We start from the raw sequence: 14,128 nt of genomic DNA on the forward strand, positions 1-14,128 counted from the left end.
ATTGCATTCCTACTAATATCTCATTCTCAAAACACACTCTGGTAGGGATTTTGTCTTCCCCTCTGCTTGGGAATTTCAGTTCAAACTGTGGATATTCCTTCAGTCTAAGTATCTATGCTTTTATAGTTGTGTGTGGCATATATATATGGTTGGATGTATAAATGCACGTGTAAAATGTGAACCAAAAAAGCAAAATATTCTGTCTCTGGCCTGACTGGCTGTTTGGCTTTCATTAAGTTCATGTTTACCCTATGGAGTGCTTAGGCTTCCCAGTCAAGTACCAAGGCTCCCTGTGTTGTGCAATGTACTGGCACGTTAAGAAGTCAATTCCTCCTACACACAGTTCACAAAACCCAATACAACAGGTGGATGAAAGACATGTTGCGTGGGGGTGTTTTGGAAAAATGAGGTAACAACAAACCGAAGAGGTCAGTGGAAAAAGAGCAGTCAGTTTGCTACCTACCATTATTCGTGAGTTGATTTCTCTTGCAGATGTTTTGGATTTGCTTGGATTTGAAAGACAGATCTAAAAGCAAACAAGGAAATATATACAAGCATTGAGAAAAAAAAAAAAAAAAGGAGTAAAAAAATTACCTTCAGTGAGCTAAGAATTGCATCCTATAATACTAAATTTAGATACATAAGCAGACCAGAATATAACAGCAGATACAGGCACTCTATACTATATTATAGCTAACTGCACACACTTTGTCACACGATGAACCCACAATCCTGATCACAGCCCCTGTATGATACATGGACATTATAAATACCTCCTGCCACGATGGGCTTTTTTAAAATCTTCCAATCAGATTTCTCATGCTCCACAGACAGGCCAAGCACATCACCTGGAAGCACTGCTGACTCAGGTGCTGGTAACCCACACTGCTAAAGTTCAGAAGAATCATTATGCCCGTGAAGTTAACGGCACAATACACAAAACAATTTAATTGTCATTTATTCTGCTTCATAGAATCACAGACTGGTTTGGGTTGGGAGGGACCTTAAAGATCATCTAGTCTCAACCTCCTGCCATGAGCAGGGACACCTTCCACTAGCCCAGGTTGCCCAAAGCCCTGTCCAGCCTGGTCTTGAACCCTTCCAGGGAGGGGGCAGCTACAGTTGCTCTGAGAAACCTGTGCCAGGGCCTCACCACCCACACAGGGAGGAATTTATTCCTTATACCGTATCTAAACTTACCCTCTTTCAGTTTAAAACCATTGCCCCTCATGCTATCCCTCCCCTCTGATGACAAGTCCCTCCCCCCTTTCCTGTAGCCCCTTTCAGTCCTGGGAGGCCGCTCTAAGGTCTCCCCGGAGCCTTCTCTTTTCCAGCTGAACCCCCCCAACTCTCTCAGACTGTCCTCACGGGGGGGGAGGGGGGGGGTGGGCTCCAGCCCCCCCCAGCATCTTCATGGCCTCCTCTGGTCCCACTCGAGCAGGTCTGTGTCCTTGTGCTGTTGGTGCCCCCAGAGCTGGACCCAACACTGCAGGGGGGATCTAATGAGAGCAGAGCAGAGGGGGAAAATCCCCCCCCCCTCGCCCTGCTGCCCACACTACTCTGGGTGCAGCCCAGGGTACAGTTGGCTTTCTGGGCTGTGAGCACACATTGCTGACTCACAGGCAGTTTTCCATCCACTAATACCCCCAAGTCCTTCTCATTGGGCTGCTCTCACTCCACTCATGGCTCAGCCTGTATTTGTGCTTGGGATTGCCCCAACCCGTGTGCAGGACCTTGCACTTGGCCTTGTTGAACATCAGGAGGTGTGCAGGGGCCCACCCCTCCAGCCTGTCCAGGTCCCTCTGGATGGCACATCCCTACCCTGCAGCATGTCACCGCACCACACAGGTCGGTGGTGTTGGCAAACTTGCTGAGGGTGCCCTTGATCCCAATGCCCCTGTTGCCAACACATCAGGCTTCATGTTAGCACATGACTGATTTATTTTAAAATAATTTCTGAGTATTTGCAACACAGAGACGTGTGGGATATGTGTATGCAATGTTTGTAGCCATGTCACCTGGGGCAACATCACATGTGATTTAACAAGATAGGCAGGTTTAGGGTTTGGCAAGACTTGGATGAGGAACCCACAAGATCGCTGCAAGAGATAATGTTGGGTATTTGTGTTCTCAGTGCTGCTACACAGAAACTCCGACACTGTCATAAGCTGTGTGGTACTCTTCCAAAAATAATGGCCATCTCATGTAGCATGAAGAATGGCTGGCTGTTCCCTCCATGTGTCTGAAGTCAGCTTCTCAGGAAGACCAACACCATACTGAAGCTAGGGGGTTTAGGGCTTGTCAGCGATGATTTAGTGGGGAAGAGACTGAAACAGCAAATGAGAAAAGTGGGAATTTGTGCACAGAAACTGTGAATGATAGCTGAGCAAGCTCCTGGTGCTCTGCAGCCTGGATGTGAGGACAAGCCAAGCAGTGTCAGGCAGCAGCAGCTGGAGAAGAAAGAAAACAGGCAGAACAAAATGGAATCTTATCCCTAAGTTTTTGGAAGAGTGGCCTCTGGCCAGACATGAGAGGGTTAGGAGAAAAAGAGTGAAATTAATCATGAGCCCAATACACAGCAATTGTAAGAGATGAAGACAGAAAGGAAAGGGCAAGAAATCCCCTTTTCTAGCACAAAAATAGATGAGACACAGAAACAGTGAAAAATGTAATTTCAGGTTACCTTGCTGCACTGAATGTATTAATAGCTGGATTCAGTTCTGTTATTTGAAATTAAGCCAGAAGAAAGGAAAGGGCACCAAATTCTCCTTAGAAGCAGAAAAACAACCAAAAACTCTTATTTCAAGTTACCTTGCTGCACTGGATGCACTTACAGTTTGACTCAGTTCTGGTATTTTAAATATACATTTAAGCCTACATTATTCTCTATTTTCTCTTCTCATTCAAAACTTATTTCTACGGACAGTTTTTCTCTCAGGCATGTGCACCTAAGTGTTACTACAGTAAAATGCAGATGTTTATGGGTATCTGAAGGCAAGAGGACTAAAATCTGGTGCAAGGTAAATCAAGAGGCAGCAGTTACAGTGGCTTTAGTATGATGAGGACTGACTTTACAGCCTGACCTTCCATTCTGCTTGTCCCAATTGTATAAAGATATTAAAATAGGAAGGTGTCACCCTAGGTTAGATAATATTCTGAAACAACTATGCGTTCATTAAACAAATAATAACAAATTTGAGTCTCTGCATTTATGAATATACTCGGATTAAACTTCCTGTAGACTAAGAATTAATTCTCAAACGACTATTAAGCAAAAAAAAAAAACAAAACACCACCCACAAATAAAAGCTGAAAAGGCATTTGAAAGTATAATAATAGTAATAAGCAAAACTATGATTAAACCTTTAATGTGATTAAAGCATTTTGGAAGGATTACACCTAAAACCTAGAAAGCACAAAAGAGCTGAGGAAAAAAACCCAAAGGTACTCAGTCTTGGAAATGAACATTTCAAGAGATGCAGCTATTTAACTCATCACTTCTTCAGCTAAAGTATGACCCCAGGATAGGCACTTCAAACCCAGAGACTGGTGTGATGAAGTGAGAAACACTGACAAGAGTTTGGAAAAGCTGCATGGACCAGAGCTAGCAGTGGAAAAAAGGACATTTAAAAAGAAGTTGGTGTTGTCCTAAGGTAAAGTTACCGATATTAATGCATTCCTCAGGGCTCCTGAGGGTCTGAATTACTGCAAGAACAGAGCTGAAACCCTGCTGCATCAGCCTGAGAACTGTAGCTTGTAGATCACTTTCCGGGCATGCAGCAGCCCTGCAGAAATCATCTCCCCCTTGTTTCTCCAGAGGGAGCTTTTCTTCTACACAGCTCCGCAGTGTAAGGAGCACAACTTCATTCTAAGAATACCACAGCACTTTGTCGCAGCTTTACAGGCTAATGACACTGGTAGACTGTACGATTTCCAAAAGATAATCCCAGAAATGTGTGAGATCATGCATTTGTATCTTTGCTCCTGGGAACAGTGAAGTGATCCTTAATTTTTACCAAGCTGGATAAAGATTAGCTCTAGAGAGTTCATATTATGTATTTAAGATAATCGTCACTAAAATCAGATCCAACCTTCTTATGCAAAGAGTTTTGGTATCAGATCCCAGTTTAGGATCAGGCTGCTCCACTGAAATTAACACGCTGTTGGGAATCAGCGTTAGCTGGGAATCTACGCTGCTACGGTTAGGCTTAGGAGGGTCAGAATTAACTAAATGGAACGTGGGCTACATGCAAAGCATGGTATCAGAAGATATCTCTGCAGAATAACACTCCAAGCTAAAGTCTGATACCAAGATGGAAGTGGATGGGACCATTGGAGTTCCAAAGTCTGGCTTCCTGATGTTCAGTCCAGAGAGGTCAACAGATTATTGGCTCTTCACATACCCATGGACCACAAGTTAAAAAATACCTCCCAATACCCTACCACAAGCTTTCATCCCATTTCAAAGACCAAAAGCTAGAACTTTTTCTTGTTTCTTTTTTAAAGCAATGATAGTAGGTCTCCCCACAGATAAGCTTAGGAATCCACTACCTCCAAAATTAGTTATATTCTGTTTCCTCTTATTGTCTCTAATGCCCTACAGCCATCTTCCTCTGTATATATGAAAAAAGCAAAACCTAACTGGGAATACTGCTGTTGTTCAAACTGGAGCCAATCTTCCCACTACTTTAGTAATAGTTTCTATTTGGGATGGTATGCAACACTGGCACCAAAGAAATCAAGAGACAGATTTAGTAGGACCATGCTGTGATCTCAGGCTGACAAAGAACAAGCCATAAAAGGGCTCTGCAAAGTCTTTAAAAAAATCAAGAAAAGAAATCTTTAAAGCAATTGTTGTTTGTAATTTTTTTTTTTTTAGAATTGTATGCTAGGTTTTGTGTAACATGCCTTTGTAATATCTGGCTTAATTATTAACTGTGTCTTTGACAAAAAATGAATGTTGCCACTCCCTGTATTTCTCAGAAATTAATGGAATGGGATGTACCCATAAAATGATCTTTAACTACACCCATTTTCTTTTATCTGCGTATTTCATCTAATCTCTGTACTTGATTCTAAGCTGAAGATTCTCCTGAATAAAGTCCACAACAAGCAGTTCAGATATTTCTATTCTAGTTACCACCATACCACAAGAACTGAAATAGCATCAATTAAAATTGTCATTGACCTCTTACAGAGCACTGATATAAGTGCCATTCTCCCTGTGTCCCAGCTGCTTTTTATACAACGGCATATTTGATTTCCTCTGAACATTCAATAGATTAAACTGTCCAATGTTTCCAATTAAAAACAGTTTGTGTTCTACAGTGGCTTTAACTACTTCATTAAATTGCTCATTATGGATCTCCTCACAGCACTACTTTCAGTTCTTTCCTTCAATCTGTAAATTTTTCACTTATGGATTTAATAAAGTAATCAGGAAGCTTAAATTTCATTCCTATGCCAAGTATCACAAAGATGTAATTAAAAATCATTACCACTATTCCATCTGCCACTTCTGTGCGTTGTCAGTGCACCTGACTCTTCTGTGTGCAGAGTGTTAAGAAGCCTGCAAATTAATGCAGTATGAACAGAGCAAATGTCCATGTTATCTAGATACAATTTAAGTTATGCATTTTTTTTCCAGCATCTCATACTGTTCTTCCTCAACCCTAGGAATCTCTGGTACCAGGATGCCTTCATGGGAGCAAAAAGTTCCTCCTTTCTTTTGGGGGATATTGCCAGTAACTTCCTTGCCTCTTTCGGATGTGACTCTCCTTCTTGATGTCTATGTTTTGTTCCATTTAGATCAGTGTAATGTTAGATCCTTTCTGCTGATGTGTATGCATGCAGAATTAATAGACTTCATCTACTACAAAAAGATGCTGGCAGGAGTTTTGTTGGCAGCAGAGTAAGCACATAACTCCCTTAGTGGCTTAGTTACCCTGGTTGCCAGCCACATTCAATATTGGCCTCAAGGTGCTTCCTCTCGACCTTTAAAGCCTTGTGGAATCTCGAGGCCAGGGCCTTCTCCAAGGCAGCTGTTCCCTCACCTTCCCCAGTGCCAAACAGGCTGGCCCAAGTCCTCCCTGTCTCAGCAGCAGGTATGCAAATGTGCCCAGCTAACAACCAACGACTGCGGCTACTACCTTTCTCCTGCAGAAATGTCCAACCTGCTGTGATCGCCAGTTACACAGAGATTGTATACAAGATTTTCTGCCCTTTTTTGCCCCCCAAATGCAGATTTGGCATCCAAAGTTACACTGAAGTCCTTTATTTTTATGTAAATGCTATATCCAGTTGTTTGTTATATATTAAAATACAAATTAAAATGGTCCCTCTCAGTCACACTCTTCCCTTAACAAAATAATAGCAAGCTTTCAGAAACAGGTGACAACCATACACTGATCCCAATGGCAATTCATATTACTGGATGGAAAGATTAAAAATAGTGAGCTCTCTTTAGCATAAATCAATCCACGTAATTCACCGTTATTTCAGACCAGTAAAACTTCCAGTAAGTAAACCATGGTTGTATGCAATACGTAATTCAGGGACAACACCATTTTCTAATTCTTTTGACCCTCACATCCATGAATAAAACCATAAGCACTCTCATTTGCTCGTAACAGGTCCTGATTCTGCAGCGCTTGTATATGGATGTTCCTCTTCACAGTCACAACCTGCCCTATCTAGTATCCAAAACTGTGCTTAGTAGCAAAATATTTGCCAGACTGGACCTAAGAGCGGGATTTAGATTTTAAAAATTTTTACTTTAAGAAAATTAGGTTATGCTCTGATAATAAAACACAATTTAAACCAATCTATAGCCAGCTTTTGGCAGGAGAAGTCCAGATTCTGTTAAAGATGCAGCACTCACCTCAATATCCTTTCTGCCCTATGACCCCTTGGCCTTTATGGCACTTGCCTCAATATTACCAATAGTGACAGAACAAGTACCAGAGTTTGCATCTCTAGTCATAAATGCATCCGTAAAACACGGATGTATGTTGTACGTAAATATGTAGTCACAATTGCATTTAAAAATACTATTTTAAGCACCAAACTCTAACCAAAGACTGTTTAAACAATAGTCAATAAATACGTTCAGTAAAATAAGACATTTTTTCCTTTTTTATTTACTTTGCAGAGAATTAGCACATCAATCCTTCCAACAAAAATGGTTTTCAGAGATTTTAAGATTCTTTTTAACCAGTCCCTACTTGAGCTTCCCAGTAAAAGTTCAGCTTTTCCAAATATCACCTCTTGGGAAAAAACTCACATTGTTTCCAGAGAAACACACAGTTGTGTTTGAATGGAGGGATAGTTTGTGGTTTTAAAATCCTCGTTGTACTTCACAAAGTACTGACACAGGCCTGCGTTGCAGAAGGCTTATTTCAGAGCATTAAAAGACAGCATAAAATGAGAAAGCTGATCCTGGCCTCTTTTCATCTTACTGGAAAGTTTGGCTCAACTCCAGTCTTCCCTCCGTTTCAGGAGTAGTTAACAAACTACTTGTCAGTATAAGAAAACAAAATTATTCAGCCACTTTACCTTTCTGGGATCATTTTCCTGAGGTCTGTTTTCTAGTCTTATTCCACGTGCCAGAGCTTTCTGTGACAGTCACAGGTTAACATAAAGTGAATGTGATAAAAAACCGCAAGACCTTCGCTGTAATTGCTGCTACAGGTACACTGTAGTTGCTACAAAAAAGCACTCATTTTTACCATAGTAAAAGAAGGTGTGGTTTAGTTTGCGCTTGTCAGAGGGTCTGTGGGAGTTTTCACAACAGAGCATCAACACTGCTTTTATTTTAGCAACAAGAGCTGTTCAAGTGATGGTATTTAAGGAATGAGGTCACATATTCAAGCTGTTTAGATACAACAGTGTTCAAAGATGTCAGTCAGGCTCCAAGTAGATAAAAAGTACATCAGCTTATCAGGCAGGCATTTCGAGTGCTGGTGTGCTTCTCACATTTAACAAAGAAAGCGTGCAAAGTGAACTCCAGCCTGGCACAGAAAGATGCTTCTGAAGCCCTTTATACTACATAGCATGGCTAAAAAATATTAATTACAAGACCTGATGCATGTCTCTGAGTGACTACACTTCAAAGCTTCAAGAAAAAAAATCAGTGTTCTTACCTGAATCTTTGTATCAAGAAAGATTTCAGTAAGACAGATGTTGCAGCAGGAAATCCTAGGCAACCAAACACATTTCGATTACTATATTGGTGAAACTGAGTCAGCAGTGTAAAGTACTAATCTGACTGTGTAACTTCATCCAGATATATTTCACTAACATGGAAGAATTGGCCCAGTCTTTTGGCCAATGGCAGAATATCCACAGAAAGACCAACATCTACTCCTTTAAGTATCCCATTATGCAAAAATTGGGTCAATGGCTGACACGGTCTGAATTTAGTTGGTATGACTCAAACCTCAGTGGAAATTTGTTTGATCGCAACTAGACTTAAGTTTGATCTTTTTTACAAAAGACCAACAAATTGTTGACAGTCAAGTGGTCCAAACCTGATTTACCATATGTAATTCAACTGAAATCAGCAGGATTATAAACACTGATACCAGATTTTATTTGTCCCACAACCTTTGCCATAAATTTCCCTTCAAATGTAGTCAGCTAAAAAAAACCCAAACCCTCCCTTTCCCTAAGTACATGCAGCATGATTACACTGAGTAAGTCTATCCAAAAAAATTAAATTTTGCTTCCCAACATATGTAAATCCAATGTTTTTGCACTCCTGTAAATTTCTTCTCAATGGTTAGTAATATGTCCTTTTTCAAAACATATTTTAGAAAGAGTATTTGCCACTGAAGTTTTTATAAATATATTTCCAATATGTGTTTAAATTATCGTATATTACTATAGAGCCAAAAATTAGGCACTATAATCACTTCTCTGAAGAATTTACTCTGACAAACACTCCACACTGAAAATATTTACATGTGTGAGTTCAATAAAAGTATTCATATAAATAAAATAATTCACGTGTATAAATATTGCAGACTTCAGCCAAAAAGATGATAGCACTCAGTACAAAAACACCAGAATTGTCTTTAATACACACAGGATCAACCAGGCTGTCAGGCAGTGATCTGTATTAAATTTTTATGAAATAGTTTATGCCAAATACATTTCCTCTGACTTCCTAAGTGCAAACCAACTTATTTTCAGGCCTCACACATCCAGCAGATACTTATATTAGGCTTTAGTAATTTACATCATTACAAAGATATCAAGATTGGGCCTTTGCACTGGTAAATAGTTTAGTAAATCTTATTCTAGTTTCTAGCTTTTCCTAAACTGCATTTTACTGTTTGTGTATTGATGCAACAAGAATGCAACAGCGATGAAAAGTATTTACAGCCTAGTTTGATTTACACTGCTTCATATTTACAGAGAAGCCCAAAACCTTCAACAAGCCTCACCTGTACATGTGAATTTTACTCAAAGAAATAAGCCTGTGTTGCTTAACAGCAATACTTAGGTGCATGAAGAATTAGCTTCAGAGAGAGGATGTGAATTTCAGGAATTATTCCTGAGAACTTGCTGAAACACCTGCTCCCATTATCTTTGTACAGCCCCAAGGGACTGTAGAATTAGCCCTAATATGATAGCAGAAATCCAAGAATAGTTAATTGAAAGATATCACAACTTCAGACTTTTCCTACTGTGATCTTATTTAATATTTGTTACATTAAAGAGGAAGAGAAGATGGATGGGTAAAAACCTTTAATTGGGACCTGATTCACAGCAGTCATGCACACTGCATGATATAATCCTTCAATTCGAAATATTTTTCAAACATAAAAACTATCCACAGTGAGTTAAGCAGACAGTTATTTCACTAAATTCTGACCAAACAAAATTAACAATTCAGCAACTATTGCTTTCCCACTTTTAACCTGGGCAGCAACCATCTGAACTGTAAGATATTCAGTAGTTATCTCTAGACAGAAGGAAGAAATGTGGAATGTCCAACTGCAGAAATGACCCGTGAAAGTACTGCCAGAGAAAGTGAAAGTACTGAAGGGAGCAGCCGGTGGGTAAACTGAGACAGTCAAAACTGAGGATTTTCTGTATGACAAAAAATTTTTTCACTAACGTGACTAAAATTATTCTTGCTCACTTCCACATTGTATCAGTCATTCTTTTCTTTCCTTCCCTCCACCAATAGCAGACATAGATAATTTTCATCTTTTCCTTGTTCCAAAATGAAATTACAGGCTGTCTGAAAAAAAATCGTTTTCTTTCAGAAACTTTCATCTTGCTCTTTTGGCACATTTCATTGTCTCCTTTGTGTAGGTAGTCTCTGTACCTGAACCTACCCCACCACAAAATTATGAGTTAAACTAAAAATAGAAAGCAAATTGTATCTGAACTCCCTGTTTGAAGTATAAATTGTTTATACTCATTGAAGAAGAGGAAAACCTGTTGCTAGCTACTGGAAATATCTTTCCAACAGACTAATCTGACTGAAAGATAGTCTCCCTCGACAGTAAATCCCTGGACAGTCTCCCTGCTCTCCAAGGCTCCCACTGCATCACAGAATCACAGAATAATCATTCGGGTTAGAAAAGCCCCTCGGGATCATTGAGTCCAACCCTCAGCCCTACTCTACAAAGTTCTTCCCTACACCACATCCCCCAACATCTCATCTAAACGACCCTTAAATAGGATAAAAATATCCTTAAAGAGGATATTCTCCTTCCTTTTGAACTCTCCCTGTGGTGGAAGGTGACGAAGAGAGGCACAGAGCACTTATTAAGGAGCATTTACCTTAAGATTGGTTTTACACACAGATTTAACTCAGAAAGGTGAAGAGTGAGTTAGTCCTTCAATTAATATAAGTTGTCACAGTGACTGGGTTGGGTTGGGTTGGGTCGGGGGGGTTGGTTTTTCGGGCGTTTTTTTATAAGCATGGTAGCATTACACTGAACATCCATGTTGAGACATGACAGGTTAGAGGTGACAATTGCTTAGTTTCTCAGAGTCACCCAAGCTGCAAAATTTTATCAGTGCTGAAAATGTGGTTTTCAAGTTCAAACTGGACTGCCTTATGAATATGGGTTCTGATGAGCAGGTTAATTTTTTAAAAGTTTTTGACCAAAACCCTCTTTTCAGTACAATACAATAAACATCTCAATAACCTCCCAAACAAATGAAACTGTAATAAACTATTGTAACTAATTTGCTAGGTTGGGCAAGGCAGGTAGGTACACTTGAATGATCTGTAAATGTCGAACAATTAAATGCAAAGTGGGCCATTCAGATTGGAACAATGTAACCGTGTCTCAGAAATCCCACCTAGCATTCTGTTGGAACAATGTGGAACAACGGAACAATCTCAGAAACCCCATCTAGAGCTGACATGTAACTGCTGTCTGAAGAAAAGCCCGCCAAAAGGATGGGATCATGAGGCTTTTAAGAGATCCAAAAGGAGAAAAGCGCACCAGGAGACCAAGGCTTTGAGACTTTCAAAAGACCCAATAGGAGGAGGACATGCACCCCTGAGACAGGGAGTCTAAACAATCTTAGATTGATGGTGCAAGGTCTGCGCAAAAACAAGGGGAGGCGTATGGGACTGTTCGAACAAGACATACCAGGTGTTGATAACGTTGCTAGGCGAGTATCTCCTAGCCCAAAGAGAAGTTTCTTATGGTCCTTGAAGTTGTATGTTCCAGCAACAAATCATCCTAGATTCTAGCACAAACTGGCCTGGTGGTTTGGCCAGGGCCCAGGGAACAACTGAGGCTGTGCAGAACGACGAGGTGAAAAGTTCATCAGCGAGGAAGAGGAGATACTTCATCTATGCGACCCTCGCCCGTAAATCTGCGACCACCGAACAAGGCCAAAGGAGCTCAGTACGCAGGCGCAAGGGGAGGAGACCTGATTACCATGAGAAGCAAGCGGAGGCGGGGAGGCGTTTTATGAATATGCACTATTCTGTAACATATAAGCTGGACAGGAGCTGCAAACGGCGCGCATGCTTGTGGTGGAGCGATCCCCCATGTGCCCAGTGCTGAATAAACATACCCACTTTATAACTCCAAAAGTTATAGAGTAATTTCTCCGCAAAACACCCCAGCAACCCAAATGACCCAATGGAAAAGAGCAGGACAACTATCTGCCGGGAGGAGATCGGTTAAAGACGATGGCACAAGAGTATAAAAAACGCTGCTTTTTGGAACTCGGGGTGCGTGTGGCAGAGTTGCGGCTCTCCATGCACCCAGTGCTGCTTTGCCTATTGCTTCCCACCCTAAATCGACTGAACCCAAATAAAAATATATATTTTTATAAAAATTGGCTTTGTCTGATTATAACAGAAACCTATCTTAGGTTGTCCATTAAGCAATTTTCAACCAAGGTAATTTACTTCCATTAGAACCAATTAGTAGGGTACTAAGAGCATTTTACTGATTCATTATTTCATGTTATCAAAACACTGGGTGATCTACCATGTTCAAATGTCTCATTTCATGGCTGAACAAAAGCTATTACAGTCATTTTACATATCTGCTTCAGAAAAACTGCCATTGCTTCTTACAGATTAATTCAAACTGAAATGAATGAATGAGTCTTTCCTGTGATTTACCAGATATACTAGCAATTACAAGTGTTTCCAATTTTCTGTTAACTGAAGGTACATTACAATTGTGCTACACACTGTACTTATTCTGGCCAGGTCCTCAGCTGCAATAAACCAGCAAACATCAATTATGTTAATTAACCTGTAATTTAGGCCAACTGAATGTAACTGCCTTCTGGATTTTTCTATATTTTTACACTTGTCCATGTTAATATGCCCGTTTCTTGCTGAGAAGCAGAATTACTAACTGTAAATGCAAACAAAGCAAAGTCAGAGTGAGTCTGGAACAGCCTCTCAGTTTCTCTACTATTACTGGGTAGACATCACACAACAGCTTTAAAAAGAAATACCCCAAAACTGGAATGTGTTGTCATCTTTTAGTCAGCTATAGTCACAAACCATTCTCAGCCCCAGCAGAGCCTTCCCTAGTTTGAGCTTTCACCAGCAGATCTCTGAAGATGGTGTCAGGGAACTGATTCAGCCCAGTCACACAATGGTGCTGAGTAGCTCCCATCCCCACCAGGAGTTATTTCTGTTGCTGTCACTCCTTAGTCATTACTTTTTCTGAGGAAGTAGCCTCCTCTGCTAGCTCAAACTCTTTGCTACATCAATGCGGAGTTCACAGTATGCCTTGCAACTTCCACAATGAAACAAAAGATCCAGATCGCTGCTTCTGGGGAAGCAACAATAGTCAATCCCTAGCCATGAATTAGTAATACTTCTGTCTTCTTTTTGTTACTTTTCCTTACACAGAGGAGACAAATCCTTTTTTGAAATTATACATTCAAAACCTCAAAATGAAAACTTTCTAAAAGCAACTTCTGACCTCACTTCAGCACTCTCTGCCTTCTTTCCCTTTGGTCCACATCATCTTCCTCTTTTTCTCTCTAGCTATTTCTGTCTTTCTATGCTTGTTTCCTTCAAACACCTTCTAAACTTTTTATGGTTTTTAAACAAAAGCAGCATATTTTAATTTTTTACATTGGAAAATAGTGATAAAATTCCTTGCTGGACAGTAAAGAGGACACACAGCTTTGAGGTGACATCACCTCTTCTCCCCCAGCCTTAGACTCCAGACTACCCCAACTCCTTAAGAATCTTTCCACTGAGTTCAACAGACATTGTCTTCAGAACTTGACTTCACCATCTCACAGACACATACAGGGCACTATTCTATACCACAACATGCTTTATTGTTCTTTCTGGCTTACTACTAGAGTAGTAAACAGCAGAATTAATTTTCTATCTACTACTTACCTTGCTTGGTAAACAAAAAATGTATCTCCATATGTTACCTAGTTAAACCAAGTCAATTTGTTGTTTAAGACTGTGGATTTCTTATTCAGTGCCAAAAGAGATGATCCTGAAAAGGCTTACTGCTCTGTGCAGATAGGTACAGCTTGGTGGAAAGGGGAAGGAAGGTAGGGAGGAATGACAGCTCAAAGCTGTTTGATGCTTTCCATAAAGCATGTCCTACCTACCAACAGCCAGTGCTCTGAGAGGCCACTTCCAAACAATATT

At 40.4% G+C, this 14,128-nt stretch overlaps 1 protein-coding gene across 1 annotated transcript in view; it reads right to left on the reverse strand.

Moving 5' to 3' along the window:
- Positions 1-14,128, reverse strand: part of RTN4 (reticulon 4) — a 74,888-nt gene that overhangs the window by 56,828 nt on the left and 3,932 nt on the right. The window contains exons 2-3 of the mRNA XM_074904655.1: positions 8,142-8,196; positions 464-526 (exon numbers count right to left, since the gene is read on the reverse strand). The gene's annotated coding sequence lies outside the window, so the exon portion shown is untranslated. The remainder of the gene's footprint in view (positions 1-463; positions 527-8,141; positions 8,197-14,128) is intronic.

The sequence above is a fragment of the Athene noctua genome, chromosome 1, assembly GCF_965140245.1.
Source record: "Athene noctua chromosome 1, bAthNoc1.hap1.1, whole genome shotgun sequence".
NCBI classification, from domain to species: domain Eukaryota; kingdom Metazoa; phylum Chordata; class Aves; order Strigiformes; family Strigidae; genus Athene; species Athene noctua.